The sequence below is a fragment of the Ascaphus truei genome, unplaced genomic scaffold (assembly GCF_040206685.1).
Source record: "Ascaphus truei isolate aAscTru1 unplaced genomic scaffold, aAscTru1.hap1 HAP1_SCAFFOLD_1073, whole genome shotgun sequence".
In the NCBI taxonomy this organism is placed as follows: Eukaryota; Metazoa; Chordata; class Amphibia; order Anura; family Ascaphidae; genus Ascaphus; species Ascaphus truei.
In genome coordinates this window covers 70,313-86,319 of record NW_027453939.1, presented here as the reverse complement: position 1 = coordinate 86,319, position 16,007 = coordinate 70,313, and the positions used below count along the sequence as shown (strand labels likewise).

At 44.0% G+C, this 16,007-nt stretch overlaps 4 non-coding genes across 4 annotated transcripts; 2 read left to right on the top strand and 2 right to left on the bottom strand.

Moving 5' to 3' along the window:
- Window positions 1-4,511: 4,511 nt before the first annotated feature.
- Window positions 4,512-4,584, bottom strand: TRNAF-GAA (transfer RNA phenylalanine (anticodon GAA)). The gene has a single exon. It is a non-coding gene; the product is annotated as a tRNA-Phe (tRNA).
- Window positions 4,585-5,249: 665 nt separating this feature from the next.
- TRNAE-CUC (transfer RNA glutamic acid (anticodon CUC)) lies at window positions 5,250-5,321 on the top strand. The gene has a single exon. It is a non-coding gene; the product is annotated as a tRNA-Glu (tRNA).
- Window positions 5,322-14,545: 9,224 nt separating this feature from the next.
- TRNAF-GAA (transfer RNA phenylalanine (anticodon GAA)) lies at window positions 14,546-14,618 on the bottom strand. The gene has a single exon. It is a non-coding gene; the product is annotated as a tRNA-Phe (tRNA).
- Window positions 14,619-15,283: 665 nt separating this feature from the next.
- Window positions 15,284-15,355, top strand: TRNAE-CUC (transfer RNA glutamic acid (anticodon CUC)). Its single transcript has one exon. It is a non-coding gene; the product is annotated as a tRNA-Glu (tRNA).
- The last annotated feature ends 652 nt before the right edge of the window (window positions 15,356-16,007 follow it).

Here is a 16,007-nt window from a genome sequence, read left to right as displayed (position 1 = left end):
ATTACAAAACCTTGTTGTACCGTCTGGCTTTGGGACTAAAATTATAGGGCTGTTCCACCCACTTTGGGATTCCTCAATTACGCCTAGTTTTAGCATTTTTTTAACCTCTAAACTTATAGCCTCTCTCTTGGCCTCTGGGATTCGGTACGGTTTAAGGTTAACTCGGACCCCCGGTTCAGAGACTATGTCATGTTTAATTACGTTAGTTTTACCTGGCTGTGTAGAGAAGATTTCTTTGTTCCTTCTCACTAAACTCTGGACCTCTCGTTTCTGATGCACGGACAGTGTTTCAGCTATGCTAACCTCTGGGTCAGTTTCTTGATTCTCTGACGGACCTGGGGGTACTAGGGTTAACAAGACCTCTCTATCTTTCCAGGGCTTGAGTAGGTTTATATGGTAAATTTGCTCAGGTTTCCTCCTACCTGGCTGCCTTACCCTATAATTTACTTCTCCCACTCTTTCCAAGACCTCATATGGCCCATGCCATTTAGCAAGGAATTTACTCTCCACGGTGGGAACCAGAACTAGTACCCTATCACCTGGAAAAAAAATTCTGACCCTAGCACCCTTATTATACGTATTCCTTTGTGCTTCTTGAGCTTTCTCCATGTGTTCCCTCACTATGGGTAGGACTGCAGCAATGCGGTCCTGCATTTGGGCAACATGCTCTATTACACTTCTGTAAGGGGTAACCTCGTGTTCCCAAGTTTCTTTGGCTATATCCAGTAAGCCCCTTGGATGTCGGCCATACAATAGTTCAAACGGGGAGAAGCCTGTGGATGACTGGGGAACTTCCCTAATGGCAAATAACAGGTATGGTAACAAACAGTCCCAGTTTTTCCCATCCTTATCGACCGCCCGGCGTAACATGCTCTTTAAGGTTTTATTGAACCTTTCCACTAAACCATCTGTTTGTGGATGATAGACTGAGGTTCTGAGATGCTTGATTTTTAGGAGTTTACATAGCTCTTTTGTTACTTGGGACATAAATGGTGTTCCCTGGTCAGATAAGATCTCTTTAGGAATTCCGACCCGGGAAAACAGAAGTACTAACTCTTTTGCTATGTTTTTAGCAGAGGTGCTACGTAGGGGAACTGCCTCCGGATATCGGGTAGCATAATCTAATATTACCAATATATGCTGATGTCCCCTAGCAGACTTTATTAGGGGTCCTACTAGATCCATAGCAATCCGGTCAAATGGTACCTCTATTATGGGAAGGGGTACCAATGGGCTGCGGTATGCTTTGAACGGGGCGGTGATCTGACATTCTGGGCATGAGGAACAATAGTTTGTAATTTCTGCCAGAACCCCAGGCCAATAAAAGCTTCGGAGAACCTTTTCTTTTGTCTTTTCCACCCCTAGGTGTCCCCCCAATGGATGACTATGTGCGAGGTGTAATACTACGTTACGGAATGTCCGTGGTACCAACAATTGTTTAGTTGTAACTGATTTTCTTTTATCAACCCGATATACTAGGTCGTTCTCTACCTCGAAGTAGGGGTAAGCAAGTGACCTATCTGGTTGGCCATGAGTACTATTCTGGTCCCGTATATTTCCCCTTGCTACCGCTAATGTGGGGTCCTCCCACTGGGCCTTCTTAAAACTCCCAGGACTGACCTCTAGGTCAGCGAGGGTCTTATCCTGTACTGGGGTGGTAAGTGCCTGATCAACATCTTGATTTGGGGTATTCCCTACCAAAGTAGTGATGGGGAAGGGAATTTCACAGCACTCCTCCTTTTCCCCCTTCTTATTTGGGCCCTCGTCAACCTCCATTTCTGAAAAAGGGAAAGGATTTGTTTCTTCTAACACTTCGTTATGGTCTGCTATTGAACTCTGGGCGCTATTCTGAGCTGGGGACCACATTTTTAGAAAATGGGGAAAGTCGGTCCCTATTAACACATCATGTGCCAGTTTGGGTACAACACCCACCTTGAAATCTAAAGAACCAAATTCTGTTTAAAAAAAAACATCAACAGTGGAATATTCATGATTATCCCCATGTATACAACAAATTGCCACTCTTTGTGAACTGTTTACCTGTTTCTTCTTAATGGGCAATAGGTATTCGGACACTAGTGTGACCATACTCCCAGAGTCAAGAAGTGCCCGAACCCTCTTACCATTAACCTTTACAAATGCCCACAGATGGTTATTCAAGGGGTCCTCTGGGCTAGGGCCCATACATTGGGACAACAGCGAATAAGGTTCCACGCTGTTGCATTGCATGGGCTCATCATTTAGTGGGCAGATTTTTGCTGTGTGGCCCCTCTCATGACAATTTACACATTTAGGTACATAGTCTGTGTCCCACTTAGAGCCTTTTCCCGGCTCCCCATGTTGGCTATTGCCCTTAGTGTGCGAACCACTGTTGCTGGTGCTGCGTGAAGGTGGTCGCCGCTCTTCAGCTCCCCTTAACCCCGGTACCCTTTTACCGTCTCTGGAAGAGTCCTGGAACCTCGGGTAGTGGGGTTGCTCCACGACTGTGGGTTGCGGGTGCTCTCCTGCTGCATTGTACCTTTCTACGAGGGCCACAAGCTCATCCGCATTGTGGGGGTCACTCCGACTGACCCAATGGCGTAAGGCAGAGGGAAGTTTCCTCAAGAACTGGTCCATGACCAACCGTTCCACGATGTGGCTTGCTGAGTTGATCTCGGGTTGTAGCCACTTCCGGGCGAGGTGGATGAGGTCATACATCTGGCTTCGGGTGGCTTTATCCATCGTGAAGGACCATGCGTGAAACCTTTGGGCGCGAACAGCCGTGGTTACGCCGAGGCGGGCGAGGATCTCGAACTTCAATTTTGCATAGACGTTAGCTTCGGCTGGCTCTAGATCAAAGTAAGCCTTCTGGGGTTCGCCGCTTAGGAAGGGTGCGATTAGACCAGCCCACTCAGCTTCTGGCCATCCCTCTCTCTGTGCCGTGCGTTCAAACGTGAGAAGATAGGCTTCCACATCATCCGAGGGTCCCATCTTCTGAAGGTAGTGGCTTGCCCTGGTCATTTTCGGAACTGGGGCTGCCGCTGCCAGTGGAAGGTTACTGATAGTCCCCCTCAGGATCTCGAGTTCCTGCTGTAAGCCCTGAGCGAACCGCTGTTGCTCCTCTCTCAGCAAGCGGTTTGTCTCTTGCTGGTTTGCATTCGCCTGTTGCAGGGCTTCATTCGCGTCTTTCTGGACAGCGACATTGCGTACCAGCGCACTCACCACGTCTTCCATCTTGTTTGGAGAGAGAGAAAAAAAAAAACCTTCTTTTTTTTTTTTTTTTTTTTTAAAGTTCTTTAACCCCCAGACCTTTCAGTGTTCTGCCCGCATTCTCCACCATATGTGACAAACGGCTTACTCCGGGGCTCCGCCGTCTGTCCGGGACTGTTAGAACACGGTCTTTTAGGGTAGGTTAAATGATGAGACGTCACGTACTGTTCCTTTAAACAGGCTATGCCTGGTTTATTCAGTCCCAGGCACTGAGACTGCCACAGTTTAAACAGAAAACAAAGCCAAACAAAAAGCTGCTCGTCTGAGCGATAACTTAAACTTAGATGTCCCTGACTCAGAGTTGGAAGTGGCTTGTCCACTTCCACCAACAAAATAAGTACCTTTGCAGTCTTTAGACAAACTAACAGAATGAATGAAGCGATTTGGGAAAGAGGCTTTCTCACCCCTCTGCAGTTCAGCAGCCTTCCAGGCTCTTGGGCGGGGCTCAGAGGAAACAGGAAACAGGTCTTATATACCTGAACTCTAATCAGCATGACAGGTGACAGAAAACAGGCAGCAGACAAACTGTGGAATGGAGTGCCTGTACCACGAGGCTGCCCTGTTCAGCTTAGACAGGACAGAAACTGTTCAGTATCCTGGGAGCCCTGTATATGGAGTTTATTACCAACCCCTGGTTTCTGTCACAATACCTATTTTGTATGAAAATTGAACAAAAGTTACAAAAGAATACATGGATGTTTCGTATCCAGAGTCAGGTGGATGAGATGAGATGGGGACATGTTCATATTGTAACTGTACATTACTAAAAGAAGGCTTTTTTTCTATACAGATAAGGTGTTTTAAAAAAACATGCAATACACACTCACACACACAAATGCAAAACTGTAACTGTTTCATACTCTCATAATATACATTTTCTTTAACTGTGCACGCAATGTCTTGTATATAATGTATACCCTGTTCATGTATGTAACTGTACTTGTAACCATGTACTATTTGTTTTACTCTGTGCCCAGGACATACTTGAAAACGAGAGGTAACTCTCAATGTATTACTTCCTGGTAAAATATTTTATAAATAAATAAAATGCACACTCACACACACAAATGCAAAATGCACACACAAAAGCCAAAAAGATGGTACTGCAATTCATTGCATTCATTCTTTGGTATCTCTTACAAAATGGTTGAACTGAATCAGAAGTCATATGGTGACAAATTGTTATTATTATTATTATTATTATGATTCTAAATAATGTAAAGGTTGCTCAATAAACCGCTGCTGGTATTGACAAAATCATCTGCCGAAACCCGGGATCGAACCAGGGACCTTTAGATCTTCAGTCTAACGCTCTCCCAACTGAGCTATTTCGGCTATGCATGATTTTTGGACAGGTGTCTGGAGCGGATCTGAAGCACAATGTTAGAGATAGGCCAGATAAGCTTCCTTGAAAAGGTGAATTTTCAGAGAGTCTGGGGGAATACAATATAAGACTTCATGGGAATAAGTGCAAACTGTAAACACTGTAAAATCTGGGGCATCCCTTCAATCTAGTACAATCTAGTATATATTATAATGCTTGAAACACTTTAAAATGTTGAATTTTTCCTTTTCTTGTTCACTGTATTGGCAAACGCAGCAAGGTAAACAAAAGAGAGTATTTGCTACAATCAATAGCACTAACAGGCTTCAGTGAAGTCATCATATCAATCAGTGATCTCATGTAAAAGTAGAATGTCTGGAAGGCCTGGCCCTACTGACTACACACCAAAAAAATTGGAGAATGCGGGCATCGATCCCGCTACCTCTTACATGCAAAGCAAGCGCTCTACCATGTGAGCTAATTCCCCTCTTACATGAAAGTGCGTCAGTGCTGGCTGCTTCACTTTCTGCAGGGCAAATCTGTCTGGGAACTTGCACTGCTGAATCCCAGTTATCAGACACAGCTGAATGTCCAGGGCTGTGGATGATTGGGTGAGAAGGAGAGTTGAATCATCGGAGCCCAGTAAGTAGACCCTTTGTCGCCATACTAGGCATCTTCCCTGGTTGTCTAGTGGTTAGGATTCGGCGCTCTCACCGCCGCGGCCCGGGTTCGATTCCCGGTCAGGGAAAGAAAGCTGATTCTTTTTTTGTTCATATCTTAAGTTACTGTTGACAGAAATGTCATTTTATTTCCCCCCATTGATTTTAGACTTGCGCAAACCCATCTCTTGCTAATTCAATTCCGAAAACAGAAAGGATAATGGAAGTGACTGTAAGAATTGTATTCATTGCGCATGTCAATTGAAATATTGCAAGAAGAGAATGCGCTAGTCGGGGAAAGTTATACATACACACCTACATACTTATGAACATAAATTGCTTCAATATCATTTCTTAGCCGACATTTTGGTTTTATTTGAACATTTGTAGTAATTATAATCATACTCAATCAATTTATTATATTATGATGATTTCCAGTCACCAGGACTCAGGACGAGATTGCCACGGCCATTGAGTACCGCCACCTACCCCATCACACAAACACACACACACACACACACACACACACAAAATGTATATTGGTAACAATAATTTAAAAAGGGGGAATTAAAATGGCCGAAGTGGGCAATGTATAATTGTGTACAGATCCATAAACCGACCCCTGAGCATGTATATACCTATAAGCATGTACAGTGTTGTTTGTTACAGCGGTTTCCAAATTATTTCCATTTGAAAGATTTCATTTTTCTGAAATGGAGCAAGCAAATTGTATGAAAATTGAACAAAAGTTACAAAAGAATACATGGATGTTTCGTATCCAGAGTCAGGTGGATGAGATGAGATGGGGACATGTTCATATTGTAACTGTACATTACTAAAAGAAGGCTTTTTTTCTATACAGATAAGGTGTTTTAAAAAAACATGCAATACACACTCACACACACAAATGCAAAACTGTAACTGTTTCATACGCTCATAATATACATTTTCTTTAACTGTGCACGCAATGTCTTGTATATAATGTATACCCTGTTCATTTATGTAACTGTACTTGTAACCATGCACTATTTGTTTTACTCTGTGCCCAGGACATACTTGAAAACGAGAGGTAACTCTCAATGTATTACTTCCTGGTAAAATATTTTATAAATAAATAAAATGCACACTCACACACACAAATGCAAAATGCACACACAAAAGCCAAAAAGATGGTACTGCAAACACTAATTAACACCAAAGGGATGTGCCTATTGCTAAAATATGAGCAGCAGCAGCACCCCTGTTATCTATGGATGGGACTGATACCCCCTGCAGACACAGGCACACACACGCGCACACACGCGCACACACGCGCACACACGCACAGAGGGGTCTGTAGTGTGACAGGGCACGCCAGCTTCGCCACCAGGCACTCCTTCTTGAATTAAAATAAACCTATCTCCTTACCTCTTTGTGGATGCACCCTCTTTACCAACAAGAGGGACAGGACCAGCTCTCCTCAGCTTCCATTTACCCTTCCTTTCCTCTCTCACTTGAAAACTTTCTACCCCTGAGAGAGTGGGTGGGAGGGAGATAGAGCAAGAAACAGCGCCCCAAAACCTGTCCCATTAACAGCAGAAGCAGCACAGGCTTCTGTCCCTCTGCTCCTCTCCTCTCCTCTCACTCCATTCATTTGCATGGGAGGGAGGAGCCACTCTCTCTCTCTCTCTCTCTCTCTCTCTCTCTCTCTCTCTCTCTCTCTCTCCACCTAGCAGCCAGTATATGTGATGATGTCACAATGCGTCTCTAACATCACAGACATATGCTGACATCATCACACAGGCTGACTGGCCATTAAGAGACAGAGAGGCAGATAGAGACACACTGACAAATGCATACACTGAAGGCACAGGCAGCATGCAGCTTCTGCACCATAAAAGTACATTTGAATCAAAAAGAATGATGATGTCTTTTAAGTGTGGCTCTATTGAAGTTTTGGGGTGTAAGTGTCAAGACAATCTTGGCAAAAAACGGAGGCATCATTTTCAACCATTTAATCAATATGTGCTTTTAGATGACACTATCCTACATTCTGCATGGATATAATAATAATAATATTATTAATATTAATAATAATAATAATAATAGATACCATGGGAAAATAATAGGAGACATAGTGGGAATATTATCCAGTTTGTCACCATAAGGGGAATATACATAGCGCTTCACAGCAATAATACAAGTGACAAAACTGGAATATAATAAATATATGGCTAGGGATACAGTATCCTACAGTACATCTGTCATGGATATAATAATAAGAGACATCATGGGAAAATTATAGGAAACATAATGGTAAAAAGCGCTACAGACATAAAAGGAAAGATCCGGAAAAAGAGTTGCTGCTCCCCCGAAGAGCTTACAGTCTAAGTCTATACATAACAAGATACTATGTGTATCCATTTTGTGACCATTTCTGTCATCAGAAAATAGAAACAACATGCAGAACACATCCAACTTTGCTGCCATTTGCTCATTAAATATTTTGACCAACACCAGTCTGTGAACTGTTGATGTTTAATGCTATGGTCACAAGCACAGCAGTATCGCCAATAATGCAAGACGGTTTTTGCATTAAGTTACTGTTGACAGAAATGTCATTTTATTTCCCCCCATTGATTTTAGACTTGCGCAAACCCATCTCTTGCTAATTCAATTCCGAAAACAGAAAGGATAATGGAAGTGACTGTAAGAATTGTATTCATTGCGCATGTCAATTGAAATATTGCAAGAAGAGAATGCGCTAGTCGGGGAAAGTTATACATACACACCTACATACTTATGAACATAAATTGCTTCAATATCATTTCTCAGCCGACATTTTGGTTTTATTTGAACATTTGTAGTAATTATAATCATACTCAATCAATTTATTATATTATGATGATTTCCAGTCACCAGGACTCAGGACGAGATTGCCACGGCCATTGAGTACCGCCACCTACCCCATCACACAAACACACACACACACACACAAAATGTATATTGGTAACAATAATTTAAAAAGGGGGAATTAAAATGGCCGAAGTGGGCAATGTATAATTGTGTACAGATCCATAAACCGACCCCTGAGCATGTATATACTGTGACAAACGGCTTACTCCGGGGCTCCGCCGTCTGTCCGGGACTGTTAGAACACGGTCTTTTAGGGTAGGTTAAATGATGAGACGTCACGTACTGTTCCTTTAAACAGGCTATGCCTGGTTTATTCAGTCCCAGGCACTGAGACTGCCACAGTTTAAACAGAAAACAAAGCCAAACAAAAAGCTGCTCGTCTGAGCGATAACTTAAACTTAGATGTCCCTGACTCAGAATTGGAAGTGGCTTGTCCACTTCCACCAACAAAATAAGTACCTTTGCAGTCTTTAGACAAACTAACAGAATGAATGAAGCGATTTGGGAAAGAGGCTTTCTCACCCCTCTGCAGTTCAGCAGCCTTCCAGGCTCTTGGGCGGGGCTCAGAGGAAACAGGAAACAGGTCTTATATACCTGAACTCTAATCAGCATGACAGGTGACAGAAAACAGGCAGCAGACAAACTGTGGAATGGAGTGCCTGTACCACGAGGCTGCCCTGTTCAGCTTAGACAGGACAGAAACTGTTCAGTATCCTGGGAGCCCTGTATATGGAGTTTATTACCAACCCCTGGTTTCTGTCACATATCCTCCCCCCCAGCTCAGACCTCGAGGGGTGAGCGACCATGGATATTAGGGAGTGCATCCTTGACAACCCGTCGGCATTGCCATGTTTGTGCCCCGACCTGTGTTCCACAGAAAATTTAAAGGGCTGTAGGCTTAGGAACCACCTGGTCACCCTAGTGTTCTTCTCCCTATTTTGACACATCCAGGTAAGGGGTGCATGATCTGTGACCAATCGGAACTTTCTCCCCAACAGATAATACTTGAGTGTCTCTACAGCCCACTTTATTGCGAGACACTCTTTCTCGACTATGGAGTAATTTTTCTCCTGGGGATTTAGTTTCCTACTTAAATAAAGGATGGGGTGCTGCTCCCCTTGAGACTCCTGGGAGAGTACCGCCCCCAGCCCTACCTCAGATGCGTCGGTTTGGACTACGAACTCTTTGGAGAAGTCAGGTGTGACCAACACTGGTTGGGCACAGAGAGCTTCTTTCAGGCTTCTAAAGGCCTGTTCGGCTTCGGGGGACCACTTTACCATTAGCGGTCCTCTTGCTTTTGTGAGGTCGGTTAGTGGGGTTGCCTTAGTTGCAAAATTGGGAATAAACCTCCTATAGTAGCCAATTAACCCCAAAAAGGTCCTTACTTGTTTTTTTGTGACTGGCCTTGGCCAATTTTGTATCGCCTCTACTTTGAGTGTTTGTGGTTTGAGTAACCCTCTACCAATAGAATACCCCAGATACTTGGCCTCCTCCAGACCAATAGTGCATTTAGCGGGGTTAGCAGTTAGTCCAGCAGACCGAACTGCGTCGAGCACAGCTTGGACCTTTGGAAGGTGGGACTGCCAATCTTCACTATGGATTACCACATCATCCAGGTAGGCGGCAGCGTACCGAACATGTGGTTTTAAAATTTTATCCATCATTCTTTGGAATGTGGCGGGAGCTCCATGTAAGCCAAAAGGCAGCACCTTATATTGAAAGAGGCCGTCTGGGGTTGAGAAGGCTGTTTTTTCTTTTGCCCTTTCTGTGAGGGGAACCTGCCAGTACCCTTTTGTTAGGTCTAGGGTTGTGAGATATCGGGCTTTGCCCAGTCTCTCTACAAGTTCATCCACCCTGGGCATAGGATAAGTATCAAATTTTGACACCGCGTTTAGTTTCCGGTAGTCATTACAAAACCTTGTTGTACCGTCTGGCTTTGGGACTAAAATTATAGGGCTGTTCCACCCACTTTGGGATTCCTCAATTACGCCTAGTTTTAGCATTTTTTTAACCTCTAAACTTATAGCCTCTCTCTTGGCCTCTGGGATTCGGTACGGTTTAAGGTTAACTCGGACCCCCGGTTCAGAGACTATGTCATGTTTAATTACGTTAGTTTTACCTGGCTGTGTAGAGAAGATTTCTTTGTTCCTTCTCACTAAACTCTGGACCTCTCGTTTCTGATGCACGGACAGTGTTTCAGCTATGCTAACCTCTGGGTCAGTTTCTTGATTCTCTGACGGACCTGGGGGTACTAGGGTTAACAAGACCTCTCTATCTTTCCAGGGCTTGAGTAGGTTTATATGGTAAATTTGCTCAGGTTTCCTCCTACCTGGCTGCCTTACCCTATAATTTACTTCTCCCACTCTTTCCAAGACCTCATATGGCCCATGCCATTTAGCAAGGAATTTACTCTCCACGGTGGGAACCAGAACTAGTACCCTATCACCTGGAAAAAAAATTCTGACCCTAGCACCCTTATTATACGTATTCCTTTGTGCTTCTTGAGCTTTCTCCATGTGTTCCCTCACTATGGGTAGGACTGCAGCAATGCGGTCCTGCATTTGGGCAACATGCTCTATTACACTTCTGTAAGGGGTAACCTCGTGTTCCCAAGTTTCTTTGGCTATATCCAGTAAGCCCCTTGGATGTCGGCCATACAATAGTTCAAACGGGGAGAAGCCTGTGGATGACTGGGGAACTTCCCTAATGGCAAATAACAGGTATGGTAACAAACAGTCCCAGTTTTTCCCATCCTTATCGACCGCCCGGCGTAACATGCTCTTTAAGGTTTTATTGAACCTTTCCACTAAACCATCTGTTTGTGGATGATAGACTGAGGTTCTGAGATGCTTGATTTTTAGGAGTTTACATAGCTCTTTTGTTACTTGGGACATAAATGGTGTTCCCTGGTCAGATAAGATCTCTTTAGGAATTCCGACCCGGGAAAACAGAAGTACTAACTCTTTTGCTATGTTTTTAGCAGAGGTGCTACGTAGGGGAACTGCCTCCGGATATCGGGTAGCATAATCTAATATTACCAATATATGCTGATGTCCCCTAGCAGACTTTATTAGGGGTCCTACTAGATCCATAGCAATCCGGTCAAATGGTACCTCTATTATGGGAAGGGGTACCAATGGGCTGCAGTATGCTTTGAACGGGGCGGTGATCTGACATTCTGGGCATGAGGAACAATAGTTTGTAATTTCTGCCAGAACCCCAGCCCAATAAAAGCTTCGGAGAACCTTTTCTTTTGTCTTTTCCACCCCTAGGTGTCCCCCCAATGGATGACTATGTGCGAGGTGTAATACTACGTTACGGAATGTCCGTGGTACCAACAATTGTTTAGTTGTAACTGATTTTCTTTTATCAACCCGATATACTAGGTCGTTCTCTACCTCGAAGTAGGGGTAAGCAAGTGACCTATCTGGTTGGCCATGAGTACTATTCTGGTCCCGTATATTTCCCCTTGCTACCGCTAATGTGGGGTCCTCCCACTGGGCCTTCTTAAAACTCCCAGGACTGACCTCTAGGTCAGCGAGGGTCTTATCCTGTACTGGGGTGGTAAGTGCCTGATCAACATCTTGATTTGGGGTATTCCCTACCAAAGTAGTGATGGGGAAGGGAATTTCACAGCACTCCTCCTTTTCCCCCTTCTTATTTGGGCCCTCGTCAACCTCCATTTCTGAAAAAGGGAAAGGATTTGTTTCTTCTAACACTTCGTTATGGTCTGCTATTGAACTCTGGGCGCTATTCTGAGCTGGGGACCACATTTTTAGAAAATGGGGAAAGTCGGTCCCTATTAACACATCATGTGCCAGTTTGGGTACAACACCCACCTTGAAATCTAAAGAACCAAATTCTGTTTAAAAAAAAACATCAACAGTGGAATATTCATGATTATCCCCATGTATACAACAAATTGCCACTCTTTGTGAACTGTTTACCTGTTTCTTCTTAATGGGCAATAGGTATTCGGACACTAGTGTGACCATACTCCCAGAGTCAAGAAGTGCCCGAACCCTCTTACCATTAACCTTTACAAATGCCCACAGATGGTTATTCAAGGGGTCCTCTGGGCTAGGGCCCATACATTGGGACAACAGCGAATAAGGTTCCACGCTGTTGCATTGCATGGGCTCATCATTTAGTGGGCAGATTTTTGCTGTGTGGCCCCTCTCATGACAATTTACACATTTAGGTACATAGTCTGTGTCCCACTTAGAGCCTTTTCCCGGCTCCCCATGTTGGCTATTGCCCTTAGTGTGCGAACCACTGTTGCTGGTGCTGCGTGAAGGTGGTCGCCGCTCTTCAGCTCCCCTTAACCCCGGTACCCTTTTACCGTCTCTGGAAGAGTCCTGGAACCTCGGGTAGTGGGGTTGCTCCACGACTGTGGGTTGCGGGTGCTCTCCTGCTGCATTGTACCTTTCTACGAGGGCCACAAGCTCATCCGCATTGTGGGGGTCACTCCGACTGACCCAATGGCGTAAGGCAGAGGGAAGTTTCCTCAAGAACTGGTCCATGACCAACCGTTCCACGATGTGGCTTGCTGAGTTGATCTCGGGTTGTAGCCACTTCCGGGCGAGGTGGATGAGGTCATACATCTGGCTTCGGGTGGCTTTATCCATCGTGAAGGACCATGCGTGAAACCTTTGGGCGCGAACAGCCGTGGTTACGCCGAGGCGGGCGAGGATCTCGAACTTCAATTTTGCATAGACGTTAGCTTCGGCTGGCTCTAGATCAAAGTAAGCCTTCTGGGGTTCGCCGCTTAGGAAGGGTGCGATTAGACCAGCCCACTCAGCTTCTGGCCATCCCTCTCTCTGTGCCGTGCGTTCAAACGTGAGAAGATAGGCTTCCACATCATCCGAGGGTCCCATCTTCTGAAGGTAGTGGCTTGCCCTGGTCATTTTCGGAACTGGGGCTGCCGCTGCCAGTGGAAGGTTACTGATAGTCCCCCTCAGGATCTCGAGTTCCTGCTGTAAGCCCTGAGCGAACCGCTGTTGCTCCTCTCTCAGCAAGCGGTTTGTCTCTTGCTGGTTTGCATTCGCCTGTTGCAGGGCTTCATTCGCGTCTTTCTGGACAGCGACATTGCATACCAGCGCACTCACCACGTCTTCCATCTTGTTTGGAGAGAGAGGAAAAAAAAAACCTTCTTTTTTTTTTTTTTTTTTTTTAAAGTTCTTTAACCCCCAGACCTTTCAGTGTTCTGCCCGCATTCTCCACCATATGTGACAAACGGCTTACTCCGGGGCTCCGCCGTCTGTCCGGGACTGTTAGAACACGGTCTTTTAGGGTAGGTTAAATGATGAGACGTCACGTACTGTTCCTTTAAACAGGCTATGCCTGGTTTATTCAGTCCCAGGCACTGAGACTGCCACAGTTTAAACAGAAAACAAAGCCAAACAAAAAGCTGCTCGTCTGAGCGATAACTTAAACTTAGATGTCCCTGACTCAGAGTTGGAAGTGGCTTGTCCACTTCCACCAACAAAATAAGTACCTTTGCAGTCTTTAGACAAACTAACAGAATGAATGAAGCGATTTGGGAAAGAGGCTTTCTCACCCCTCTGCAGTTCAGCAGCCTTCCAGGCTCTTGGGCGGGGCTCAGAGGAAACAGGAAACAGGTCTTATATACCTGAACTCTAATCAGCATGACAGGTGACAGAAAACAGGCAGCAGACAAACTGTGGAATGGAGTGCCTGTACCACGAGGCTGCCCTGTTCAGCTTAGACAGGACAGAAACTGTTCAGTATCCTGGGAGCCCTGTATATGGAGTTTATTACCAACCCCTGGTTTCTGTCACAATACCTATTTTGTATGAAAATTGAACAAAAGTTACAAAAGAATACATGGATGTTTCGTATCCAGAGTCAGGTGGATGAGATGAGATGGGGACATGTTCATATTGTAACTGTACATTACTAAAAGAAGGCTTTTTTTCTATACAGATAAGGTGTTTTAAAAAAACATGCAATACACACTCACACACACAAATGCAAAACTGTAACTGTTTCATACGCTCATAATATACATTTTCTTTAACTGTGCACGCAATGTCTTGTATATAATGTATACCCTGTTCATGTATGTAACTGTACTTGTAACCATGTACTATTTGTTTTACTCTGTGCCCAGGACATACTTGAAAACGAGAGGTAACTCTCAATGTATTACTTCCTGGTAAAATATTTTATAAATAAATAAAATGCACACTCACACACACAAATGCAAAATGCACACACAAAAGCCAAAAAGATGGTACTGCAATTCATTGCATTCATTCTTTGGTATCTCTTACAAAATGGTTGAACTGAATCAGAAGTCATATGGTGACAAATTGTTATTATTATTATTATTATTATGATTCTAAATAATGTAAAGGTTGCTCAATAAACCGCTGCTGGTATTGACAAAATCATCTGCCGAAACCCGGGATCGAACCAGGGACCTTTAGATCTTCAGTCTAACGCTCTCCCAACTGAGCTATTTCGGCTATGCATGATTTTTGGACAGGTGTCTGGAGCGGATCTGAAGCACAATGTTAGAGATAGGCCAGATAAGCTTCCTTGAAAAGGTGAATTTTCAGAGAGTCTGGGGGAATACAATATAAGACTTCATGGGAATAAGTGCAAACTGTAAACACTGTAAAATCTGGGGCATCCCTTCAATCTAGTACAATCTAGTATATATTATAATGCTTGAAACACTTTAAAATGTTGAATTTTTCCTTTTCTTGTTCACTGTATTGGCAAACGCAGCAAGGTAAACAAAAGAGAGTATTTGCTACAATCAATAGCACTAACAGGCTTCAGTGAAGTCATCATATCAATCAGTGATCTCATGTAAAAGTAGAATGTCTGGAAGGCCTGGCCCTACTGACTACACACCAAAAAACTTGGAGAATGCGGGCATCGATCCCGCTACCTCTTACATGCAAAGCAAGCGCTCTACCATGTGAGCTAATTCCCCTCTTACATGAAAGTGCGTCAGTGCTGGCTGCTTCACTTTCTGCAGGGCAAATCTGTCTGGGAACTTGCACTGCTGAATCCCAGTTATCAGACACAGCTGAATGTCCAGGGCTGTGGATGATTGGGTGAGAAGGAGAGTTGAATCATCGGAGCCCAGTAAGTAGACCCTTTGTCGCCATACTAGGCATCTTCCCTGGTTGTCTAGTGGTTAGGATTCGGCGCTCTCACCGCCGCGGCCCGGGTTCGATTCCCGGTCAGAGAAAGAAAGCTGATTCTTTTTTTGTTCATATCTTAAGTTACTGTTGACAGAAATGTCATTTTATTTCCCCCCATTGATTTTAGACTTGCGCAAACACATCTCTTGCTAATTCAATTCCGAAAACAGAAAGGATAATGGAAGTGACTGTAAGAATTGTATTCATTGCGCATGTCAATTGAAATATTGCAAGAAGAGAATGCGCTAGTCGGGGAAAGTTATACATACACACCTACATACTTATGAACATAAATTGCTTCAATATCATTTCTTAGCCGACATTTTGGTTTTATTTGAACATTTGTAGTAATTATAATCATACTCAATCAATTTATTATATTATGATGATTTCCAGTCACCAGGACTCAGGACGAGATTGCCACGGCCATTGAGTACCGCCACCTACCCCATCACACAAACACACACACACACACACACACAAAATGTATATTGGTAACAATAATTTAAAAAGGGGGAATTAAAATGGCCGAAGTGGGCAATGTATAATTGTGTACAGATCCATAAACCGACCCCTGAGCATGTATATACCTATAAGCATGTACAGTGTTGTTTGTTACAGCGGTTTCCAAATTATTTCCATTTGAAAGATTTCATTTTTCTGAAATGGAGCAAGCAAATTGTATGAAAATTGAACAAA